General features: G+C 45.0%; 1 protein-coding gene and 1 non-coding gene across 5 annotated transcripts in view; both read left to right on the forward strand.

Moving 5' to 3' along the window:
• LOC142786321 (uncharacterized) overlaps positions 1-26,165 on the forward strand; it is a 286,022-nt gene that overhangs the window by 242,405 nt on the left and 17,452 nt on the right. Inside the window, exons 20-22 of one of the 4 annotated variants that reach the window (XM_075883956.1) lie at positions 48-184; positions 9,153-10,206; positions 17,685-17,827. The gene's annotated coding sequence lies outside the window, so the exon portion shown is untranslated. The remainder of the gene's footprint in view (positions 1-47; positions 185-9,152; positions 10,207-17,684; positions 17,828-26,165) is intronic. The other 3 variants (XM_075883957.1, XM_075883958.1, XM_075883959.1) reach the window with 3 other exon arrangements.
• On the forward strand, positions 4,649-4,785 carry LOC142786347 (U4 spliceosomal RNA). The gene has a single exon (XR_012889015.1). It is a non-coding gene; the product is annotated as a U4 spliceosomal RNA (small nuclear RNA).

The following is a 26,165-nucleotide window of genomic DNA, read 5'->3' on the forward strand; positions in this document are numbered from 1 at the left end:
TCATTTAGTTGAAATGAAAAAGAAACATTCTTTTTCTTTCCTTTCAGAAATGCCTTATCAGCTTCGAAATATGAGTCGGATGACGTCGAAAGTCCTGTATGTCCTCACTTGAGCCTACCCTCTGATTAGACGGAACATATTCTTATGGCCAAGATATTGACAACTTGACTCTGCTTGCAAAAGAGTGAGTGTTGTTTTCTTTTTTGCTAACTTCTGCGATTTTTCTCTGAGGAAAAAAATGTGGGCAACTTTCATGTGCACTAGTTTTTTGATGTTGCAAAATTTTTCATTTTTAATTTTCAGCATTGACAAACTGGTACGTAAAAAATAGGTTTTCCTTACCCTTGGCACGAGCTAAGTGTAATAATATTTAAATTGCATACCATGTACATTGGTAAAATTCAAGGCTTTATTTTCTTTGTTAGACACACCAATATTGAGAACTAAGAGGCAGTGATAGCAAGGAAAGTATAGAGGACGTAGTATATGTAATGCAAATGGGAAGGAAGACAAGTTACGAAAAGATAACTTGCCATGGGCAGGCAACCAGCCTGCGGTTTTTGAATAATGGGTTGGATGCTTTAATAGCTAGCGAGCTACAGGGGCAGTAATGCTCTCTAGTCCACATTATGGGGTGTGTGTGTAGACTTATACCCAGTAGGGTTATTGCCACTAGTAGTTGATGACTGCGAATGTAGAAGCTTCTTGCACTGTGGCTCAGTTCTCCTCCGTACTGCATTATTGTAGCCACCTCTTACTTTCACAATGTTTATTAAATGGCACTGCACTGTTGCAGTACATGAAGTGATCACTAGGTGGCTGAAGCAATCTCAACTACACGCGCACATTGCATGTGGTTTAGATTGATAGGAGAGTGGACTGACACACGGATGGACGACTGAGCTGCGAGCCTGTGAAGCTTTGCACCATCAATCATCATTCACTTCGTGGATGTGCTACGGTTCTTTTAAATATGATAGTCTTTCTTAAGGACCTTTGATGCAAAAATTTTGGCCTGTCTGCCTGCCTGTCTCTATGTCTGTACATTTGTCTGTTTATCCACTCTTAACGACATCGGGTACTTGAAACTGCCGACCCCGTCCGCAGCGCCCACCTATGTTGCTCAAGGTTGACCGTTCATGCTTGTGCAATTGTCCATTAAAAAGCAATTATTGCGCATGTCTGGGGTCCCATAACAACACGTATACATTCTGCATGTGCGTCTCTTACTAGAAAAGGCATACATAAGTAATTTTAAAGACCGTAGCGCTTATCACGCTGCACTGACCATGCAACGCTTCCACGGAAAGGTGATTATTGCCAGCGCTTTGCTAAAACGAAATTGTGATTGCATCTACCCGTTGCCTTGCGTTCTACACCTCATAACCTCTGAGTTGGGCGCACACACCTATCTCAAAGCCACGCGTTTTGTTTTCTAAGACAACTGCCAGATGGCGCTTTTATCTCACGTGTGACGTACTTTGATGCGCTCGTTCGCCTCCGCTGCACGCTCGAGGCATTCTAACGCAGTGCCTCCAGAATACCGTCCACGCGATTTTCTTACGCGGAACATAAAATAAATGTCTTGTTCACTCTCTTCACACGCAAGACTATTTTCTTTCGACGACATTTGCAGATTTAATGCAGATACGGGGCCAATTTTTTTCTTTCTGCCTGTTTGCATCAGGTAGCTTAAGATCTTACAGTAGACGACTGATTTGCCCGACCCTCAAAGGATTGCGAGGACATCCAAAAAATGTGGCAGTCTGGGAAAACGAATGCACAAAAAAGTGCACCTTTTAAATGCGAAGCATTTCTTAGCGAACTTCGGCGACTTTGAGCGTATCTGTCTGTCTGTCTGTGTCTGTCTGTCTGTCTGTATCTGTCTGTATCTGTCTGCATCTGTCTGTCTGTCTGCATCTGTCTGTCTGTCTGCATCTGTCTGTCTGTCTGCATCTGTCTGTCTGTCTGCATCTGTCTGTCTGCATCTGTCTGTCTGCATCTGTCTGTCTGCATCTGTCTGTCTGCATCTGTCTATCTGTCTGCATCTGTCTCCCTGTCTGCATCTGTCTGCATCTGTCTATCTGTCTGCATCTGTCTATCTGTCTGCATCTGGCTATCTGTCTGCATCTGTCTATCTGTCTATCTGTCTGCATCTGTCTATCTGTCTCTCTGTCTGCATCTGTCTATCTGTCTCTCTGTCTGCATCTGTCTGCATCTGTCTCTCTGTCTGCATCTGTCTGCATCTGTCTCTCTGTCTGCATCTGTCTCTCTGTCTGTTTCTCTGCCTGCCTGCCTGCCCGCCAGACTGCCCGCCAGCCCGCTCGCCCGCGGTATGGTATGGCATGATTGCATGGGGAACACAAGTGACAGACCCTAACAAGAAAATCATGACATGCAGGTCATGTAACAACATGACTACATGCCACGCTCATGATGCGCTCATGGCCGTTTCGATAGGGTCACATATACCAAATTTGGTATTACATTTCGTAAATGGATGACGAAGGTATGTCACTGATGCAAACATGATAATCATGAGATGCGTGTCATGTAACAACATGACTACATGCCACGCTCATGACGCGCTGGGAGCCGCTTCGCTAGAATCACTTAAACCAAATTTGGTATTACGGGACGGGAACAGATGACGAAGGTATGATACTGGTGCAAACATGATAAACATGAGATGCGTGTCATGTAACAACATGATTACGTGCTACGCTCATGATGCGCTCGCGGCCAGTTCGCTAGCTGCACAACTACCAAACTCAGTATTACGTGATGCGAACGGACGACATAGGTAAATGACTCATGTAAACAGGATAATCACGACATGCGTGTCATGTAGCAACATGACTGCATGCCACATTGATAATGCGCTCGCAGTCGTTTCGCTAGCTTCACATATGCCAAATTTGGTATCATGTGACCCCAATGGATGACGACGGTATGTGACTTGTGCAAAGATGATAATCATGAGATGCGTGTCATGTGAAAACACGAGTACATGCCACAGTCAAGGCGCCAATACATTTCGGCGTGACGCAGTGCGCGTTCTTGCCGGCGTTCAATTCGTCGCGTCACGACGGCATTGTCACGACGGCATTGCCACGCCAGGCGCCGGTCCTGCCACACCAGGCGCCGGTCCTGCCATATACTCGCAGGCGCACGCGGCATTGCATTTATTTGACCCATGCGCGTTTCAGCGCATTCAGCATCCCCCCGTCACAAAAAAAGAAAGCGCATTGGCGCGAGATGGAGCATGTCGCATTTCGCGCCATTTGTCGTCAGGAAGCGCCGACGGACGCTGGTCGCGCCTAGCGTCAGACTATAGAGTGCTTGAGTTCTGCTAACATTGCGTCGCTGTGCTCAGCGTTCACGTGCATGAACGCTACATTGGAGTATGTCTGGCCCTTCATGATATGCTTGCGGCCGTTTTGCTAGCTCCACATATACCGAATTCGGCGTTACGTGACCTCAATGGATGACGAAATATAAGACTGGCTCAAACATAATTATCCTGACACGCGTGTCATGTAAGAACATGACAACATACCACGCTCATAGCGTGCTCGCGACCGTTTTGCTAGCTCCAAATATACTAAATTTGGTATCGCGTGACGTGAATAGATGACAAAGGTCAATAACACAATCAAACATCACAATTATGACACGGAAGTCATGTACGGCATTATTTACCTCCTTCTTGTAACGTTGTGCTGATATTAAAGTGACATATCAACATTTCTCATTTGTTCTTCGCATATCATAGATTCCTTCTGTACGTGGTATCTGCCTATTTTTTCACAGGTATTTTTCGCTGACAGAGAAGGCAATGGTAGGGGTACAAGATTTTCATTGCAATCCAGCGAATGTGTTGTTTAGGTGGCTTTGAAAAATGCCATTTGTGTTAAAAAAAGATATGTGAAAATAACTCGATGTGGCCCACGTAATCTCATTGGTCAACACTTTGGCCCCCAAAACGTTTCTGATTATCTTTTGCAGGGCAATCTGCTGGCCCGCAATCATGTCTGCCTCGATTTCGGTTAACGTCATGCTGCCACTGTACAACGATGACAGCGTCATCAGTGCTAGCGTCCACTCCGAGCTCGTTGGCTGTGTAGGTGCTGCCTCTTCAAACTCGGTGTCAGAGTCATCAGAATCCCCCGTTACTTGACAAATGATTTCGTCAGCCGTCAATCCCCCACTCAGTTCGAAGTCCTACTGAGTGTCGGCGAAGCCCTCAAAGGTTATGCCGGCTAGAATTGAAACGCCAGCAGCATGCAGATCATCGAAGGCAATGTCCCCAAACAGAAGTTCATCGCACACGCTGTCTTTTTTAGGTGAGACAGCTTTCTTAGCACCGAGCGTAGAATGTGAAGCCTGCATGGCGAAAACAGTTACGAAGAGTCTCTTACGTAACCGCCTTTTATGAGTCTGCAAGCATGTCATGCTCAGACCTGAGGTCAACAGCGTAGCTTTTCCCACTGTCGGAGCACAGCAACAAGCAGCTGAGCATGTGTGATTTATAAAAATGCTTCAAGTTGCAAATCATGCCTTGGTCCATCGGCTGCAGGATTGATGTGGTGCTTGGTGGCATAAATTCAATCTTTATAGCCTTTAGGTTGTTGATGTGACCACGCGCAGTTGTGCGCAGAGGCAGTGTCGCATCCAATGAAGTGGCAACTGAGGAGTGACTATTTTTAGTTGACAACTTTTTTATTCACAAAAAGCAGCACTTTTGGGTGTTACTGCTCGAACCTTCTGTCCAGCTTGCGGGCATACGCTTGGAATAGCTGCTGGGTCACCCTGCCTTCTTGTTGGCTTCGTAGAGAACAGGCAGAGTTGCTGCCTTCTTGAAACATCTTTGATGCTCCAACTTCCCTATCGCAAGCTACGGAAGCTTCTCGCTGCCTGACATGTTCCTGCGAACGAAGACAGGGAGCCACTTCTTGCTCTTGTTTCCGCCGTAGCAGGCGTCACCAGCAAATGCAAGCATTTTCTTTGACAGGAGCTTCTAAAACAGTCCTGTTGCGTGGCAGTTGAAAATAAAGTCTGATAAAAACTACTGGAGCAAGAACCGCAGCCTACCATTCCGATATTTGGAGACTACGGAATCGTTGACGGTACCGCTTTCCCTACAGATCTTGAATTTCAAGTCATTGTGACTCCCTCAATTGCAAAGCCATCCATCACTGAACTTGAAATCCTTCTCGATCGTCTGGCGCCCAAAAACCTCCGCCGTTTGCTTCAGGATGTCACGTGACACCGGGATTTTCTTGCCGATTGTGATATTGAGCCACACAAGGAGCACTTCCTCGAGCTTCGGGTAAACACCCTGACCTGGATTCTTCTTTGCAGCCCTGGTTGACTTGGCACTCAGTTCCAAAATCTTTGCCTTGTTCTGCATAAAGTCCGAAACAGTTTGCTTAGAAATTCTGCACTCCTTACCCACCTCTGCCTGTGACTTGGCCGTTTTGAATTTGTTTGATGATGGCGGCTTTCTTTTTCATTGTAATCCTATGAGGTAGATTTGTGCGCTTTGAAGACGTGACCAAAGATGAAGGAGCAGTTGGTGCGGTCGCTTTTAACGGCGAATTCGCTTGAAAAAAGGCAGCACCAAACCGCTAAAAACTCAAGGCAAATGCGAACGCTCGGGAAACGTGAACGCTGAAGATACCACGCTGCAGCACACAATCTACCGTATAGCTGACAGAAAAACACGTGAACGAACACAGTGGTTTGACTGGGCTATGGCTGGCAACAGATTGGTATGCGCTAGGTTGCAGCAAAGTGCGGTTTCAAGAGTGCGGCAGCCACGGGGCTGTAGGCGCGGTGCTGCTGGCCGCACTTGGCCACACCTGCAATGCCGAGTAAAGTGTTAGGCTAATACAATGAAATTGGTGGCGTTTGGTGGCGATTTGTAGTCCGCGGCTAGCGGTGAAAAGTCTGGAAAATCGGATGGCAAAGGGTTTAAGTGTCCAGAATTTCGGACATTTCAATACATTGACTTTATGAGGAACATAATGGTGTCGGGAATGAGTCCAGGAAATCGGGCTTGGCCATGTCCGGAATTTTGGGCATCCAGGGAATCGGTCGTCGACTGTATTACGAGATGGCAGCTGACCAATATTTCCTCCCATACCACCTGAAGGTATCAAGTCTGCCAGAACGAGACCTTTGCTATGGATGAAAAAAAAAGTGGAAATTATAAGGGCTAGTGTTTGCTATGCAGAATATTTATCAGGACTAACAGACAATGCCAACCAAAGTATAGCTGCTGTTAGCAATAATTGTAATGTAAATGTGAACAAAAAAAGTGGGTGAACAGATAACTTGCCGCTAGCAGGATCTGAAGCTGGGACCTTCGAATAACGTGTCCGATGGTCTATCTACTGAGCTACAGTGACGATACCCCCCCCCCCATTCACTATATGGGTATATGTGGTCATTCCCTGGTAGTGTCTACGTCTCTGTAGGCGTCGTTGCGGAGATTTGTACTTTGACTTTAGTATTGACTTGATTGATGACTGGACGCGGTGTCGCGCATTAGAGGTTAGAATTTGTGTCTAAATAATTTTTCATCACATTTTCCTGATAATCATAAGTAAGGCACAAAGACAACAGGTCTCAACTTTAACCAAGGCTTACAGCTTCATACTGAATCATACTGAAGTATTGTTAGTTCTCGTAGATGGCAACCAAGCCATAGCCCTAGTTCTAGAGGAGTCCGCAGCGCAGCAACACAGTCAGCTGCTGCTCAACCAAAGCAACAATGGTCCTCGATCCAACTTCACACAAACCCTTCACTGTTAGATGGGGGCGCCACTAACCAACACCATACAGTAGCGAACTCTAGACTTGGCTTCAGTGAAAATCGTTGCAAGTGCTTTTTCTGTCATCGGCTAAGAAAACCTGGTAATGGTATGCCTTAGTGACAACGTCCCACTCTGCACTCGTGTAGCAATTGTAGCACGTATGCACCTGCCACTTCTGTCTAGCTCTTCTGAATGGTGTGAAATGCACTGTTTAACTGGTGAATAACTGCAACAGCTACCACCGTTTTCTTTTGTGAGCTTTCTTTTCCCTTGGATATGTGAGTGCAGCTCCAGGAATAGAAGTGCTGCGCCGATTGTCCCATGCTGCGCCAATCTGATGTGCTGCGCCAAGCGGCGCCTAAACAGAAATTTGCACATGCAACTTCAAATTTACTTGAGAGCTCCATCATTCACTGAGTTCACGTGTGTGCTACTCAAAGAGCGTAATCATGTCTATAAAAAATTCCGCATTCATATCAAGCATCGTATTTCGGATAATGCATGAGCCTTGCACCACGTGAAAGCAATTCATGATTCTTGTTAAGGTGGCATTTGTGTGCGTACCTCACTATGCGACTCTATGTATGTTTTAACAGCGAAAGTGTTTTACAAGCTATAAAAAATACTCGCCGTACTAATGCCGAGACAACTACCGAGCGCGTGCTGTGCTTGGTGGTTGCTCGGCGACAGTGGGGTAGCTTTTTACCATATAAACTGAAAGAAAAATTAAAAATCAGTCTCACTGATGACTGCAACAGCAACAATTTGTAATGTTGTAATGGTGATGCCGCACACACTCCTTTCTTACCATTACGCGTCTAACGCTGCCTTGCGCAAACCGCGCCCGAATGACTTGGGACTTTCTAGATAATCAATAGAATTATCCGATGAGATTACACGCACGATGGGTACACTACAGCTTGTTCTGGAACTTACATGGAGGCTAGCAATAATGCTGGAATTTTCGATAACACATGTATAAATGCTGCCGCACTTTATTTGGTGGCAGATTATCGACGGCGACGCTCTATGTCGGTGATATCAGTCTGCAGCATGTATAGCTTGTAGAGTGACGTTTCACTCTACTGGCACAGGTTAGCCCAAATAAAAAGTTCACTCATGAAAACAGCGACTGCTGCCTTCGTCCACTTCATGACCCTATGGTTATACGAAGGCTGACAGCTAACTCTCTTGAATCTGACATCACGACACTCACAACTATACAAAATGCTGGTGTATTAGAATAAGTACGTTCACTCCAGGGAGAAATGCTCTTATCACGCAATTCATTCCTGTTAAGACCGCACCACATAACAACACGGTGTACGAGTCAATGTGCGATGATGCTTGCTGACATTGCGTGCGCCAGCTATCGTAACCTCACTCTTCATTAGAATCAAAGCTCATGGCTGCTGCTTGAGCGACCTTTTTTTCCCCAGCTTCTTTTCATGCTCGTTCAAGATGGGTGCTGTGTCTCCTTCCTGCTTGAGTATTCGACGGCAGTTCCAATACGCGGTGGGATGCTAAAGCGTGTGCCCTCTGAGCGACAAAAATTGGCTGTCTCCATTAATCTCGGCTTGAGCAGCGCTCATCACTCCAGCTTGTGCAATTTAAAGTGCGGGTCAAACGTACAATGTGCGGGGAATGGTACCAGCTTGTAGTGCGAAGCGTGGTGGCGACGGCGAGAACCCATTGAGTGTCCATATAATTCCTATCGTAATAAAAAATTTTCATTTAATTGCCTAGCAATGGCGCATCGAGTGCATCTAAATTTACCTGTGGTTCTCATGTCGGTAGTGGCATTTCAATGACCAGAAGATAAGTGTTTTACATTCAATTTTATAGAGCCTCATGGCTTTAGTATGAAGACGAGTTTTAATACATAGTAGCTCATGTCTAGTCTTGAGTTGCTGTTCATGTTGTATGTGGTGTTTTAATCACATTTTGTACATTGCAACATTTTAACACTAATTTTTTCTTCCTTTGAGTTCTAGCAGCTGTCCGGAACGCTGTTCATGTTTTTTCTTTGAATTGCTGCACTTTCACCTTTGATGTAAGCTTTAATATATATGAATTTCGAGTAAGTCTGGTAGCTTGATCAGCGCCTAGTAAAACCCAATGAAATGTTATGTGTTAACCAGAAAGCATAAATTTGAATTAACAGTGTTGTGGTCCAAGGAATCTGCTCCAAAACTCACCTTTTGTTGCTCCAGAGCTGCTCCGAAACTCGCTTTTACTGCTCCAAAGCTGCTCCAAAACCGCATAATTTCTGTTCCCAAAGCTGCTGCAAAAAACTGAAGCTCGGTTCTACTCCTTTTTTATTTTGTGCAGGATTTGTTGTTGAAGAGGAGAAAGTGACAGCGGCTATTCTTCACCCCCTAGTGCCCATCAGAGGAGAAAGTGACAGCGGCTATTCTTCACCCCCTAGTGCCCATAAGGGATAAGGCACACGGTGTGCTTCCGCATAGAAGCAAGTATCGGTTGGCATCGCCTGCTAAGAAGGCCTTCAGCAAGAGAAGCGCAAAACTGAGCCATGCTCACTGGCAGACGCTCCTTTTGAGGACACCTTTGATCGCAGTATCTGCATCTTCATGGGCACGGAAGTCGTTGGTTTGCAAATGAAGTTCCAAAAGCAAGGTCCTGCTAAATTCTTACACACGTGGGGGGGATAGCACAGAATGCGTGTTGGACATACAGCTCTACCTTTTGGACAACAGTTGCTGGTGGGTAGAGAGCATTAGGTAGCATGGAAGTGCCTGTGCGGTAGTCAGTTGTTTTTTGGGCGCACTCGATCTTGAAGTGATGCTGGAGGAGGTGAATTTTTAAGTGTTCAGTATGGGCTGGCCTTCGTTCTGTTTATGTCTGTGCACGAGCAGTGTACGCAACTGGTTGGCGATCCTCTGATGGCCAGTTCTGAAGAAGTATGGCACACAGCAATAATGAACCTGCTCTTGAGTACACATTGAAGGCGAGAGTGCACCTATTCACTTCAACATACTCTCAGCTCCGAGCCACTGCAGTGTCGATGTGAAGCCGAGTGTTGCCTGGGTATACATGAAGTCACTGTGTGCATTTGTGCTGCCATCGACGATTGTCAAGCGATGAGTAACATATGCTGATTGCAGCACTTGGGCGTCTTCAAGGAGTCTTCATTGCACGAGCATCTTCGTGGAGTCTTCATTGCACAAGTGTTGTCGAGGGAGAGGCTTGGAATGAGGCACAGATTGTCTGAGGGCGAGAACCTGACATATCAAAACGTTTTTCATTGGCTGGTGACGAACAGTTTCAGTTGCGAACTATGCTTTGAAGGTTGTCTACAAAAGGTACTACATCGAGAGGCATTTGGATGTTTCTTTAAAAGGATCGACGTTCTACAAGTGCAAAGGTTTGTTGGCAAAAGTTATTTACAACTTTGTTTTATTCCTCAGTATCTTAGCATTGAAAGCACATGCTTTTTTTTAGCTATGTGAATAGCAAAATCCAAAGTGCAAAGTGAATTTCAGTAGTGAAGCATGTGTGCCAATGCAATACAATGTTTTAAAATATTTTTCAAATACCTTGAAATGGAATTTCAAGAAAAAGTTGGACATGATTCCTAAGTACATTCTTATAATGACCGAGGAGTTATGTATGTTGATCTGATCTCACTTTGCCTTTTTTTTAATAGGCAGTTTTGTTTTGGAAGCCTGCCTCCCTGTTTGCAAAGTGCCTACAGGTGATACTAAGCATCCAAAGTAGTTTGAAAGGCCGAGCCTCCCTGGGGCATATTTTGAAAGTGTTTCTTGTGACGAAATTGATGAAAAAGGAGGCAATACAAAGGACGAATTGTATTTATGTACAATATTTGGCACCACCCAAGGGTTGCCCAAATTTGGGGTCTTAAACAGCAATAATTGGGCCCCTATCTTTCCTACCTCAAGGTTGGGACCAGTGTTATCTTGATTCAATACAGTTGCGACTGCAGAAGAGCCTGATAGGCAGCTTTGCCACAATTCTAGAGTGTGCTTGGCTGACACTAATAGACAGTTTGAAAGGCAAACTGTTTATTCGATGTTGACTGTATTTGTCTTCGAGAAGTTCGAATAGTAAAAATTTCATAGCCAATCAAATAGCAAATACTGTTCATAAAATACTTGGCGTTTGAAATGTTTACACACCTCTATTTTTTCTTTTAATATTTTTATTTTCATATTATTACCCGTGTGTGTTCTCGCTGTCCTGAGTAGACAATTACCATCAGTCACCTGCGGCACATACCCGCCTGTGGGTATGTGCCACTGTTTGGCAGAGAGTATTATGCAACAGTATTTTAACAATAATCGTGTCATGATCAGCAGGCAATATTCTAACCTGTGCAAATATTCGAATGCTTAGAATATTCCTGTGAATAGTACAGTATTAGAATTCGCTTCGCTTCAAATTTAAATTATTGATATTGTGAGGAAGAAGATGGACACTTGCAAAAGCACATTGCCATCGCCAGGCTTGCTCGACTGTTCGTTCCCTGGCTACGCTTTGCCTGCTGCTACTGCTATCTTCCCGTTCGCTGTGAACCTCAGTGAACCCCCGTAACAAGTGTTGGAGCTGCTGGGTCGGGCCAACCTGGAACTTCGCAGCCGGAAACTCAAGCCAGCCTCTGCATTGCCGGATGAAGCACCAAATCAACCGCAGCAACAACCTGCAATGCCGGATGAAGCACCAAATTAACCGCAGCTACAACCTGCTGTCCGGGTGCCCACATTGGTCTGCCCGGGCCCATCGCGTCAACGCGACCCACCAATCTTCAGCGGTACAGAAGAGGAGGATGTTGAAGACTGGCTCGCGGAATACGAATGGGTAAGCGTGATCAACCGCTGGGATGACGCTGCGAAGCTCAGGTACGTGTCATTTTATTTGAGTGGCGTGGCCAGCGTGTGGCATCGAAACCACCAACGCGACTTCCCGACGTGACTTGCTTTCATAACGCATGTGACGGAAGTATTCTGGCGCCCCGCTGTTCGCAAGCTTCGAGCCGAGCAACGGTTGCGTGGCCGCGAATGGTGAAACACTCACCAGCTACATTGAAGACGTTGCCGACCTGTGTAGCCGCATTGATGTCGCAATGGCCAATGCCGACAAAATCAGGCATATTTTGAAAGGGATTGAAGACGACGCCTTTTAGATGCTGCTGGCAAAGAACCCGTCCACAGTGTCTGAACTTGTGAGTCTTTGCCAAAGTTTTGATGAGCTGCGCAAACAACGCACAGCCACGCGCCGTTGCCATCGACAGGCGACTTCAATGTTGGGATTGACTGTTGCTCCTGACAACTTATCGCTGCTGCTACAGATTAAGGATTTCGTTCGTGAAGAGGTCGCTCGCAAGCTTTCGCTGATGCAGCTTGTTCACGACCAGTCGAATTCCCCGTTGGCGCCCCCTCTCCAAAACATCATCTGGGACCAGGTCGCCGAAGAGGTCTCGCTTTCGCTCCATCAGGCTCCGACTGCTGCTCCCCTGACGTAAGCCGCGGTCGCTTCCAGGCCTGTGATGCAAGGTTACAGCCCTCGTAGTCCGCCTATTCGCCCGCCAGTATCACCGCCCGCTCGCCAAGTCGTACAGTACGCACGAGCCGAGGACCCTTGGCGCACTCCAGACAGCCGTCCCATTTGTTTTCATTGTGGTCTAGTTGGCCATGTGGCCCGTTACTGTCGCTTTCAGGCACCACCTATCTTCAACTGTGTGCGTCTACCATGAGTCATGTATGCACAGCGTCAACCCCGCCGCAGTTACTCAGGCGACTACGAATCTGATGCTACCTCCCGGACCCCACCCTCCTCTCGCCGCTCGTCTTCTCCTCGCCACCGCTCCCTTTCCCCTATGCACCGACGGTAAAGCCCTGTGCTCCAGGAAAACTAATTGGCGCAGTTCAGGAGGCGAGAACTGCGGTTCCGGCGAAATGCACAAGGCCTCGAATTTCTCCCAGAAACGTTATTGAAGTCGCTTTAGTAGGAACATGGACGCTAGCCCTTGTCGACACCGGCGCTGCCCTTTCAGAGATTGATGCCCGCATTTGCCGTCATATCGGAAAAGTCACGATGCCTGTTTCTGGACTATCCCTTCGTACAGCCAACGCGCAGCACGTTGAGCCATCCGGTGCCTGCACAGCTCGTGTCGTCATCCAGGATGCTCTTTATGTGGTCGAATTTATTGTGCTGCCATCTTGTTCTCACGACATCATATTGGGGTGGGATTTCCTCTCTACACAACGTGCGATCATCAATTGCGCCCGCGCTGACCTCGAGTTGTTCCCATTTTCGACAGATGTCATCGATGACAAGGACACATGTCGCAAAATCACAGTTTGTGACTACACCATTCTGCCTGCGCAGTCTACTGTTCTTGTCTCCATCTCTTGCGACTCTGAAGACGGTGGCTCATTGCTTTTCGCACCGTCTGCACTTCTAGTTCGCTGCCGATCACTGCCATTGCCATTTGCCGTTCTCGAGTTTCATTCAGGTGTCTCTGTGATGTACATTACCAATCCATCGCCCAAGCCAATCACTTTGGGACGCCGGGAAACACTCGACAAAGCCGAGCTGCTGGCGTCATCTTCGGTATTCGAGACCATGGTCGACCACACTGATATGGCCACCCTTGAGACATCAACTCCTCAGCCACTACCGCGATCTTTCACACCAGCTATAGCCAGCGACCTTATGACGACACAACGAGACCAACTTCTTCGCTTGCTCGACGGTTTCTCTTTGTCTTTCGACTGCCAAGCAAGAGCACTCGGCCACACAAGGACTGTTTTAAATACTATCGACACCGGAAGCCACGCGCCCATTCGTAAGCGTCCTTACCGAGTATCGGCGAGTGAGAGGCGCCTTATCGATGACCAGGTGAATGACATGCTTAAACGCGGTGTCATTCAACCTTCCAACAGTCCTTGGGCACCACCTGTGGTCCTTGTTCGAAAGAAAGATGGCACAATACGATTTTGCGTCGATTATCGCCGGCCTAACAAGATTACCCGCAAGGATGTGTACCTGTTGTCACGAATTGATGACGCACTCGACTGCTTGCAAGGAGCAGAGTTTTTTTCTTCCTTGGATCTCCACTCAGGCTACTGGCAAGTGCCCATGGCTGAGACTGACTGCTCTAAAACCGCGTTTGTACCACCAGATGGAATATACGAATTCACTGTAATGTCATTCGGTCTCTGTAACGCGCCCGCCACCTTTGAACGCATGATAGACGGCATCTTGCGCGGCTTGAAGTGGCACACTTGCCTCTGCTATTTGGATGATATTGTCGTCTTTGCGCCAGATTTTCCGACCCATCTACAATGGTTGCATCAAGCTTTGACCTGTGTCCAAAATGCCGGTCTCCAGCTTAACTTGAAAAAGTGCTTATTCGCCGCTAGAAAACTAACTATACTAGGCCACGTCGTCTCCAAAGAAGGCATTCTTCCCGGTCCTGCTAAACTTCGTGCCGTATCCGAGTTCCCGAAGCCTAATAACCTGAAAGCTCTGCGCACCTTTATTGGCCCATGCTCATATTTTCGGCGCTTCGTTTGTAATTTTGCTACTGTCATCGCACCTCTCAATGCACTCCTCCAAGGCGACAATGAATTAACTACCTGGTCAGAAGCTTGTGACGATGCGTTTAAGACACTTCGACGCCTGCTTAAGTCTCCACCAATTTTGCATCGCTTCGCTCCGAGGGCACGCACATAAATTTGTACTGATGCTAGTGGTGTCGGCCTTGGTGCTGTGCTCGCACAACGTGACGATGCCAACGCCGAATACGTGGTTGCATATGACAGTCGTGCACGCACAAAACCTGAGACCAATTATATGGTAACCGAAAAAGAGTGCCTGGCCATCATATGGGCTCTACAGAAGTTTCGCCCCTATCTTTACGGTCGTCCTTTCGACGTCGTAACAGACCACCACGCTCTGTGTTGGTTGTCAAACCTCAAGAGCCCGTCAGGCCGCCTTGCTCGGTGGGCCCTCCGACTTCAGGAATACGACGTCCGGGTCGTATACCGTTCTGGCGCACAACACTCTGATGCTGACGCCCTCGTCACGCTTCCAGCTTATTTCAGACGCACGCATCTAGTCACAATCACAATATTTTGCCACTCGACATCTTGGACATGGCCTCGGAGCAACGAAATGACCCTTGGATCGCCGCAATTCTAAACTTTTTGTCGAGCCCTCTGACCACACCGGCTCCACGAGCGCTACGCCGCCAAGTGCAGCATTACGCTATCCCCGATTGTCTTTTATACCGCCGTAACGACCACACCGATGGCCGCACATGGCTATTGGTCATGCCCCGCCATCTCCGTCGCGATCTCTGCTTCGCTTTCCACAGTGACGCTGAGTGTGGCCACGATGGCATGTTCAAGACGTACACGCGCCTTCGCCTACGCTATTATTGGCGCGGAATGTACAGCTTCGTCTGCAAATACGTCCGCTCATGCCTCGCCTGCCAACGACGCAAACCAGTCTTGCATCTCTCCACAGCACCTCTCCAGCCTTGTTACGGGTGTTTATTGAGGTTCACAGCGACCGGGAAGATAGCAGCAGCAGCAGTCAAAGCATAGCCAGGGAACGAACAGTCGAGCGAGCCTGGGGATGGCAATGTGCTTTCGCATGTGTCCATTTTCTTCCTCACATTGAAAATTTCTAAGTATTTGCTATGAACGCACAAGTGAATAATAATTATTCTGCATGTAACCGTTTGTAAAGGTGGTTTCACTGCAATATAGGCCGTGAAGGCACAGGTCTAGAAGAATCTGCTTTGCCGCGAAGCCTCCCTTCAAACTTGAAGGGGCCCTGCAACACTTATTGAGCATGGTCGGAAAACTGTGCCGATCGGTAGTCGAGGCTACCGAGAACACGCGAGCTAAATATTATAGCGAAGCACGCGGCCTGCAATTCACAATAAATTCTCAAAGCAGCTAAAAATTGCTCCCTTCTCTCAGCAAATCACACTACAAGCTCAAAAATCACTTGTAACAGCCATTGGCTGTTTTAAGAATGGTGCGCTTGGTCCTTACTGGGGCCGCCGCGGGAGACATCCACTTCTCCACGCGTACGTGGGCTGTGAATCGAAAAAAAAAAAAAAGCGAGAAAAAGTACTCAAGATCATGTGGCCCATGTGACGTACTTTTTTCCCCGTGCCGTCCCTCCCTGCTTGAGTCCAGCTTTTTCGTCGAGTTGAGAGTAGAAAGAATGCGATCGCAGTGTGTGACAAATTTTTAAACCTCTGCTCATACTGGATGTATTCTAAAAATTTTTTGTTGCAGGTGAATTAGTGAGGCAAAAACTTTTTTAGGAAATTCATTTTTTGGCTACTTGAAAAAGTGTTGCAGGGCCCCTTTGCATGAACGTATTACCCCCAAATTCATTCATCATTTTATTAGGCTTAGAAGCTTCTTATGACAACTTCTGTGCTCTAACTATAATAAATATTAAAATGCTACACATTTTACAGGTTATCACTCACATCGTATTGAAACTCAAATCTCACTACTATTCAAAATTCTTTCGACTTCCTGTGAATAAAAAAAAAAGGCATTTGCATAGAGCCCCTATTTCAGTTTAAAAAAATACTGATGATAAATATTCTCATTTTGTTTTTATATGCGATACATACCATTCGATTTCGATTCGAAATATTCGCTTCGAACCTGAAATCCATCATTTGCACAAGCATACCATATTCATCAAAGCATCGGACCCTTGCACACTGATTTTGGTTTGCCCCAAGTTAAGGGGGTGATCACAAGAGCATCTAGACGTAGGTGGCAAGATAGATACTTAGATGGGTAGATATGCAGAGACACATAGAGGGCGGCTGAAAGTGCCTGCACTACACAGAGAGATGCTTTGCATTCCAAAACCATCTATGGCGAAAAATTATGCTAGTACTGCAGTGTTTTGTCACCTATCTCTTGTCTGAGCCCTATGCTGGTTACGTGTGAATTGAACAGTTCCACTGTTACTTTAGGAAAGGTAGAGTTTATGGATCTTTTTAGGATTGCCCCCTCTCGAAGATATTGTCATTATGCTACATATTTCACCAATTGATGAGAAGCAACAGTGTAAATTATTCTGTGCCGCATAAAATTGTATAACTGTTGAACCCGCTTATAAGGATGCTATGTTTAACAATATATCTGTTATAACAATGAGAAGCTGCTTTATTGTCAACTTCCGTATGTTTTCATGTGGAAATAAACCAGCTTACAGCACTGCCCGCATGCCATATTCTCAGTATAACAATCAATTCTGGCTCCTGGGTGTCCGTGCCGAAAGGTAATGGAACCTGAACGGGTTGAAGAGAAAGAACAGAATGAGAAATTGAAGCTGCTAAACCTCCTTCCCACAACTCCCATGTACCCCAGGGCTCCTTTGCACTCTCGTTATGCTTCATCACATAGCTTTGTCGTACTGCGGCAAAGTGTTTTGGCCCTTCCGCAGGGCTGTCTTCCAAGAACGTTAATGCTTTCAGCTGCCTTCCTTTTAGAAGCCGTCAGATGTGGTGCTTGTCTGTTTCCACATCATTCACACAGGGGCTATTGCTGCAGGAGTAGCTCGAAAACGCATTTTACGTGCCGCATCGGCATGCACTCCTCCGAGATTTGGTGAAGCAATGTCATGAAATCATCGCTGCCGGGAGCACAACTGTGAATGCACAGTATTTGTTGCAGGCATATTAATTTGGTTTTCTAATTTTTTGATGAGTGAAAGGTAAAGAAAGTAGTGGTGTGTAGGTGTTGGGGAACAAACTGCGCACTGTTATTAGCTGAGTGCAGTGGCTGTAGTATTAGTGTCACTCAATGAAGTGGCACTTGGTTTGTCCCTGTGCAGAGCCAGACACTGTGCGGGACGCATGCATCCGTGTGTGTCACGTGCGAAATCTTCTTTTGTACCTGGATCCGGTGATGCCTGCAGTGGCCTTGACTGTTATTCCTTGGCCTTGCTCACTGACGCCCCACGAGGAGATATACTGGGTGAGGAGGAATTTTGTGTTGTTTTATGTGATTGGACTTTTTTTAACATTCTGTTCCTTAATTCACTTTCCTGTACATACAGATCCTAGTACATATATATCCTTCTGTCAGAGTTCACAGAATTGAATTTACACGTACTTGACAAAATCCTCTTATATTGCGCCAAACTTCGCAATTCTTGGGTCCTGGGGTGTCTATCACCGGCAATCACACCGCCAGCGTGTCAAAGCATGTGCAGCTTGACCCTGAGGCCGCCATAGTCACTATCACTACCATGCACCAAGGATTATTCCGCTGAATACTGTATTTACCCCCATAGTTTGTACACGACGAATCGTACCCAACACTAAGGGGGTAGTGTCATGCTTGCAATTAAGAACTCCATATTCAATTAAGAACTGCTACTCATTTTCAAAAAGAACTAGAAGCCGTGTGGTCATGCGTAGAGATTGGCCATCACAAATTTGTATTTGGTGTGTGTTACTGTACGCCCTCCTATCCTCCTATCCGTCTAGCTTTGTATTCGAGCTACATGATGCACTTCACCATGTCTTTACGCAACACCCATCCACACCTATTTTGCTCTCAGGCGATTTCAATTTCCCGAGTATATGCTGGTCTCATGACCCTCCTTTATCTCTCGCTTATTCTTCCGAGGGCAAGGAATTTCTCGATCTTTGTTATATATTTTCCTTGTCGCAGATGGTAACTCAACCAACAAGAATTACTCATGAAAGAGCTAATACTCTTGATCTTTTTCTAACTACTCATCCGGAGCTTGTGTTATATGCTTTTTACCTACCTGGCATAGGTGACCCTTTGCTACTTTCGTTAGATATTAACATTACGGTATCAAAATCGGCTCATATCACTAAGCTGATTCAGGATTACAATAAAGCTAACTTCGATGCCATTAACAAAGAACTGTCCAGATTTCTTAGCCTTTTCTTGAACAAATTCGATAACTGCACGGCCGATGTAAATTGGAATTTGTTCAAATTAAAAATTCATGAACTGATAAACAAATACGTTCCTTTACGCAAGCTGTCTTCAAACCTTAACCCGCCGTGGTTTAACATTAACCTTAAGAAACTGTCCAATCGCAAAAAATGGCTCTATTGGGCAACGAAGCAGTTTCCCTCCGAAAATCATATTACTTCACATAAAGTTGCTAACTCTCGTATAAGCGCACTAAAAAGCGCTAAATTTAAATTCCTTCAGCACACTTTACCTTCTATGCTTATCACTTGCCCAAAGAAATTTCGGCATGTTGTCAGACCTACCAAAGATAATTCTATTCGCCTAGTTGATTGTAGTGGTTGTGTTGTCCCTGATGCCGAGTGTCCTCATGTGTTAAATGACATTTTCAACCGGAACTTTGTCGATTTTTTTATTTTTATTGCCCAGAGAAGCCTCCTCTAACTATTTACCAATGGATCCCATTATGATTTATTCAACCGGCATTGCTAAAATAATTGAATAATTAAAACCTTCTTGTAGTCCCGGATGCGATCTAATCACTACAAAGTTTTTTAAAAGCACTCTTACTTACTCATCAATAATATTGTCTAAACTTTATCAATAGTTACTGGATACTCGTGAATTACCGTTCGACTGGAAGGTCGTGAAGGTGGTTCCTCTGCACAAATCTGGAAGCAAAGAGTCTCCTTATAATTATCGCTCCATCTCATTGACAAGTGTCCCATGTGAAATTCTAGAACATGTATTGTTTTCTCATCTTGCAAGGTTTCTTGATTCTAACTCATTTTTTTTCGTGTGCATAACATGGTTTTCGCAAAACATTTTCATGTGAGACAGTTGCTAACCTTTACCTATCAACTTCATGTCATTTTGGATCGTCGTTCACGTGTCGATTGCATTTTTCTAGACTTCGCTAAAGCTTTCGATAAGGTAAGCCATAAACTCCCACTTTTCAAGCTTAGCAAACTAAACCTTGATCACAATCTTTTCGCCTGGTTAGAGCAGTTTCTTCTTAACCCTTCACAGTTTGTATTGTACAATGACCATGAATCTTCACTTAGTCCTGTTTTACCTGGTGTGCCCTAAGGTTTCGTTCTTGGTCCTCTTCTTTTTCTTATTTGTATTAATGATTTGCCATATTGTGTTTCCTCTAACATCCGCCTATTTGCTGATGACTGTGTTATTTCTCGTGAAATAAAAAATGTTAATGATACTAACATATTGGAAAATGATATCGCTGCCATATCCAATGGGTGCTTGAAATGGCAAATGTAACTTAACACTACTAAATGCAAGGTTTTGCATGTTTCGCGGTCCACGCTTTCTTCCCCTGCTTACTATCTAAATAACACGCCGCTCGAAAACGTTACAACTTATCGGTACTTAGGTGTCAATATTTGTGATAATCTAACCTGGTCTTTGCATGTTGAGAATTTACTTAACAGCGCTAATCGCATGTTAGGCTACTTATGCCGCAACTTTCGTTCCGCACCGGTCTCACTGAAAACACTTTTATACAAAACATTAGTTAGGTCAAAACTGGTATATGCAGCTTTAATTTAGGATCCCAGCTCTGAAACTTTCATTAAATCATTAGAACTAGTCTAGAACAATGCCGCTCGTTTCATTCTTCACAATTACAGCAGAACAGATGGTGTTACATTCATGAAAAATTTCTTGCAGTTACCTCATCTGGCTACCCATCGCAAACACAGTAGGCTTTCCTTGTTCCATAAAATTTATTACCACAACTCTATTCTACGCCCAGCTCTCAATTCCCCACCGCCGTATGTTTCGTCCCGCACTGACCACCCTCACAAAGGAGGCATTATGACGTGCCTCACTAATACTTGTTTTCAGTCATTCATTCCTTGTACATTGAACCAATGGAACCAGGTTCCCGGACCAATTGCTGGCATTCAAGATAATGATCGCTTCTGCACTGCATTATTAACAATGTAACAGATTTTAAGTGTATATATTTAGTTGTTGTTGCTGCTGTACTTTATTTCTTTGTTGTATTGCTCCCCCTACATGAACCCATACTCCCCTCTGTAATGCCCTTGGCCTTGAAGGTAAAGTAAATAAATAAATAAATAAAACAAAATATTAATGTTACCTCTGTGACCAGCCGAATGTGCCCTGCGCAGCAGGTATCCAACTAAGTTCGCTATGACAAACCTGACAACAAAAATACAGTGTTGGATGGCGGCGCATAAATATTGCAGGAGCACAACACACCATCGGTGCGGTTGCGCGTTGCATGGCCTCCGAGATGATGAGTGCATGGCATGCACTTTATGGTGGCATGTTTCTACACCGCACGCCCGCTATTGCGGAGGCCATGCGCTTTGTTTTCTTGCCACTGTGCTTGCATGGCGCTATAAGCAAAGAAGTTTCTTCTGCATTTGACAGATGGCGCTCTGCTGCAAAAGGCACGATTTTTAAATTTTGATTGACGTCGTCCGAGCTCGTGCTGCTCGCAACTGTTTAGCATGATTGCTAAACTATGTTTTGACTTCTATTGCATCATTATTTTGTAATATAATGGCTTGATTTAATGTATAGATATATATAGTTTTGATCGTCAATGGCATTAGTTATCATACCCAAATAAAATAAGTAGGTGGATTAAAATTTTTTTCTTTTTTTGAGGACCAAGTTGGGGGGTGTGTTCATGACGATAATAAGTACAGTAACAGCGTTTCAGTAACAAGAATATGGTGTCGTTCGGCTGAAAATTGCCATTGTGGATATTTAAGGAAAAAAATAGCACCTACTTGCACAATCTTGTTCTTTTCAGGTTGATGGAGTACGGGCAGTTCAATTTTCTGACTAGCAGTTTTAGCTGAATTATCAGAATTCAGAAAATCTCATCACCAGACCCTACTGATGTTTAGTGTGTTTTTGAGTTGGGAGCTCTTTAGTGTGCTCAGATTTGGGTGCACGTTAAAGAACCCCAGGTGGTCGAAATTTCCGGAGCCCTCCACTAGAGCGTCTCTCATAATCATATGGTGGTTTTGGGGCGTTAAACCCCACGAATCAATCAATCAATCAATCAATCAATCGAGTTTGGAGCTCTTTTGGTGTGGAGCACCTTCAATTCTTCAGTCGAGTGCAGTACCGATTGTGCTATAAAAGTTCAGAATCAAATTTTCTAAGCTAGAAACGCACCATGGCTGCCATTTTTTTTTTTTTTTTTTGTAGCACCTCCTCATGACTAGGTTGACGGCACATATTTATAGTTTCGCGAAAATGGGGGGAGTGAAGTCAAAAGATAGCCAGGAGGTATGTTTTGTGCTACCGGCCTAAAAATGATAGCCAAATTGTTGCACATGTTTAAACCTGGCAAGGTTGCTTCAAAAACTGCTCTTAGTTCCTTTCGGCTTAACTGATTTGCAACTTCCAGGTACCGTGGTGCCGCTGAGCTGTGGCAGCTGGAAGTTCTGATGAGATGATTGAAGTTTTGGACCTGCTTCAAACAGCATATGTTGCTGCTTGTTTTCCCGCGTTTGTAATCGTTTTGCAACGTTGTCAACGGCCTTAATATTACTGTGAGCCTTTGAGTTTCTCAAGTTAAAGGAAAAGTTTGCAAAAAAAGAAAAAGCCAACCGATTTCACTGCGAGCCTCAATGCTCCCAGCCTATGTACACCGTGAGGAAAAGTTAGCCACCTGTTCAAATTGGCATCCCAAATAGCTATGACTGGTTAAGAGGGTTAATTTTAGCAGGCACCCTCAGGTCACGGGATTGAATCCCGGCTGCAGCAGCTAGATTTTCAGTGGAGGTGAAAATGCTCTAGGCCCATGTGCTCAGATTTGGGTGCACGTTAAAGAACCCCAAGTGGTCGAAATTTCCAAAGCCCTCCACTACGGCATCTCTCAATCATATGGTGGTTTTGGGACCTTAAACCTCAAATATAAGTCAATTAAATGTAGCAGGCAATAACTAAGGCCCGTGTATGTATGCAGCACCCATTTTGTGTACGAGTGCAACAATTTCCAGGTTTGCTATTCTAGCGCTTAGTTCTTTTGCTCAACATAGTTGCTGGGCAAAGAGTACCAGAAATAAACTAGGAATGCCTTCCACCTCTATAATAGAATGAATGGACTGGTTTTAAAACGTCTGTCACATCATTACACATCTGAAGAGTTTGCGAAGTGCCTCCATGACCTTCACATCTGCAGCAATTCGTGTTCGGTCTTACATGCTGATGGTGTTTTTTTTTTTTTTTTTTTTTGTAGGACTGCCCCGCACCATGCTATCTTTTGTACTTCTCAAACACCGAAACATAAAGTAGTAGTAACAGGCACGTTACTTCTTAAACACAGTGCATATTACCACTAGTTTCGAATTCGTTGCTTGCCGAATTCATTCTCTTGATATTCTTTTGTTGTTCTTTCATTCATGAAAACACTCTGAATTACTATTGCCGGTAATATGACATACCTCAGTTGGTGCTTGTGCTTCGGTATTAAAAAAATTTTTTTTTTCGTCTGCTTATTCTAATTGGAGATTTTAGTTGAGCTGTACAAACTTCGCACAGAATGCAATGCAAGCAATACTGTAAGATAAAGCGCATCTCGGAAAATGTTGCTGGCATTACTGAGAAATTTGTACTGAGGCTCCCATGATAATATTTTTCCGACATGACACCAGGCATTGCACGCGATTACGTACAGCTAGCAATGTTAAGATCGTAGACTGCCTTATTTACAATTTTGTGCATGTTTGCTTGCCCAACGTGCTACACTGCATTTATTTACTTAAGGTATGTCACCACCTTTGAATACGAATTTTTTTTTTAAACGCATTTTTTAATTTTTATATTCCAAGAATCCCCAATCATTCAAAAATATTTTGCCGAAAGAATTATGTTTCTATCTTATTTAGTTCCGAAGTTATAGCCAATTTTCGAACATGTGGTGAACGGTTGCGAAACCGAAACTAGTGTTGTGTGCTAACAGAAACTGATAAGTTAGCGAACATCAGTGGCAAATGTTGTAATTTTTCTGTTATGTATTGGTTTGATAACTATAAACTTGTTTAAAGACAACCTAGAAGTCTTTGTTTTTTCAAACATTGCACTAAATATCCGTAAGGGGGACGCGTCAAGCTGCGAGAGTCTCTGTTGTTTACTTTGCGCGCGCTTCATGCTGCTGCTGTTAATTCTGCGTAGTTTGTATTTTTTACTCGTGATATCTTTAGTAGCAGTAGTACAAATATAGGCTGAACGTTTTTGTAAGCAGGTATGGTGAAGTTCAGGGTAAAAAGACGGCTGAAACAAAAGTTCATTGGCAATCGACACACTGTGAATGCTCCGACCGTCGGCCATGTGGACGGGGATGTATCCGCGAGTGCTGCGAAGCTTGCGAACTTGGACGACAACTGTGAAGTGCCGATGCCAGACCCTTTACTGCAGGGTAATAGGATTATTGTTATGGAGATCCTTTCATCTGTTTTTGCAATGCTCGCCTGCCCGGAATGCAAGAACACCTCGCTGAGCCTGGAGGAGTGCTCCCAGCATGGAATATCCTTCTCATATGCTGTTGTGCGTGGTGCATGCGTATATGTACGCTCGTTTGAATCATCAAAGAAGACAGGAAGTTCTATTGAGAACAACCTGCGTCTGGTATACGCAATGCGTCAGCTAGGCAAGGGGTATTCTGGAGCTGTGACACTTGCGAAAGTCATGAACATGCCGCCGTCTGGCATTCTGCCTACCAAAAGATATCTGCAAAGCTTTGTAAAGCTGCGGAGAATTTTGCATCTAAATCAATGATGAATGCCGCTACTGAAGTGCGTTGTGTTGTGCGAAGTGCTGAATGTGGTGTGCCAGGTGACGGTACGTGGCAAAGGCGAGGGCATTCCTCATTGAATGGCTGCGTGTCTTTGATATCGATTGATACTGGGAAAATTATTGATGTAGAAGGCATGTCAAGCAAATGCAGGGCATGTCATTCGAAAAGCAAGTTGAGCCCCACAAGTGCTGAATTTCTGGAGTGGAAGGCAAACCATACTCAGTGCCAAGCCAACTATACCGGTAGTGCTGGTGGTATGGAGGCAGTAGGTCTCCACCGGATGTTTGAGCGTGCAGAAAGAAGTCGTGGTTTGAAATATGTAGACTTCTATGAAGATGGCGACTCCAAGAGCCATGCGGCCATAAAGGACATATATGGGCCAAATAGTGTGCGCAGACTTGAGTGTATCGGGCACGTGCAGAAGCGTGTAGGATGCCGCCTACGAAAGCTCAAAAAGACTGTTCGCGGACTTGGAGGGAAAGGAAAATTAACAGATGTTCTAATTGACAGGCTGCAGAACTATCATGGTATTGCCATCAGAACAAATGTGGGAGACTTGCAGGCAATGAAGCAAGCCACATTAGCGAGCCTGTTCCATTGCAGTTCCACAGATGAAACTCCAAGGCATGGTTTGTGCCCTCTTGGCCCTGAGAGTCGGTGTGGTTTTAACCGACGGAACGCACTGGGAAGTGGATACTACAAGCACAAGGGAGGCCTATCTAATGAGGTACTTAACAAAGTGAAGCCTATGTACGCTGACCTTTGCACGGATGAGCTTTTGAAGAAGTGCCTGCACGGGAAAACCCAAAACGCCAACGAGTGCTTCAACGGTATGATTTGGCTACGGGTTCCCAAAGACGTTCACGTGAGCCTGCCCATCCTACTTTTTGATTTATACGATGCTGTGTGCCACTTCAATGATGGTAACAGAAGGGTACTGGCTATTTTGAAAGAAGCAGGCATCGAACCTGGCCACTACACTATCGTAGCATGCTACACTAGGGACCAGCACCGTGTAAGGAAGGCCCAGCGTCGGTCGACTGGCGAAGCAAGACAACACCGGAAGAAAAGACTGGCAGCAACAAAAAGCTAAAAAAGAGCTCATGGCATCTAAGGAGGGCCCTACCTATGTGCCTGGTGAATTTTAACTGTGTAGGGCGCCATCGTCCTGTTGTACAAGCATTGAAAAACTTTAAACTCGTGTTGCTCAAAACTTGATTTTTTGCACTTTTTTGTTACACCAGCTTTTGTTACACCAGCAGTTGTAACTTCATGACCAATAAATCTTTTTCAATGAAACTTTGTATGTTCGTTCCTTTATTACTAAACTGTGCAATGAACTAGGATCAATAAAAACGATTGGTACGTTTTTATGTAAAAATGCTTTAGTTGAAGCATTGCAGGGAAAAAACACCATTTTTTTGTTTTCCTTGGTATTTTTACTGTAACTTGATTCCCAATAGTCAAATGGCAAAGATCCTAGTTCATTGCACAGTACCATGAGTTGGCTACCTTTGTGCCAAAAACTTTATAATTCCGGCGCTCCGTTCTCAAGTT

The sequence above is a fragment of the Rhipicephalus microplus genome, unplaced genomic scaffold, assembly GCF_043290135.1.
Source record: "Rhipicephalus microplus isolate Deutch F79 unplaced genomic scaffold, USDA_Rmic scaffold_22, whole genome shotgun sequence".
NCBI lineage: Eukaryota > Metazoa > Arthropoda > Arachnida > Ixodida > Ixodidae > Rhipicephalus > Rhipicephalus microplus.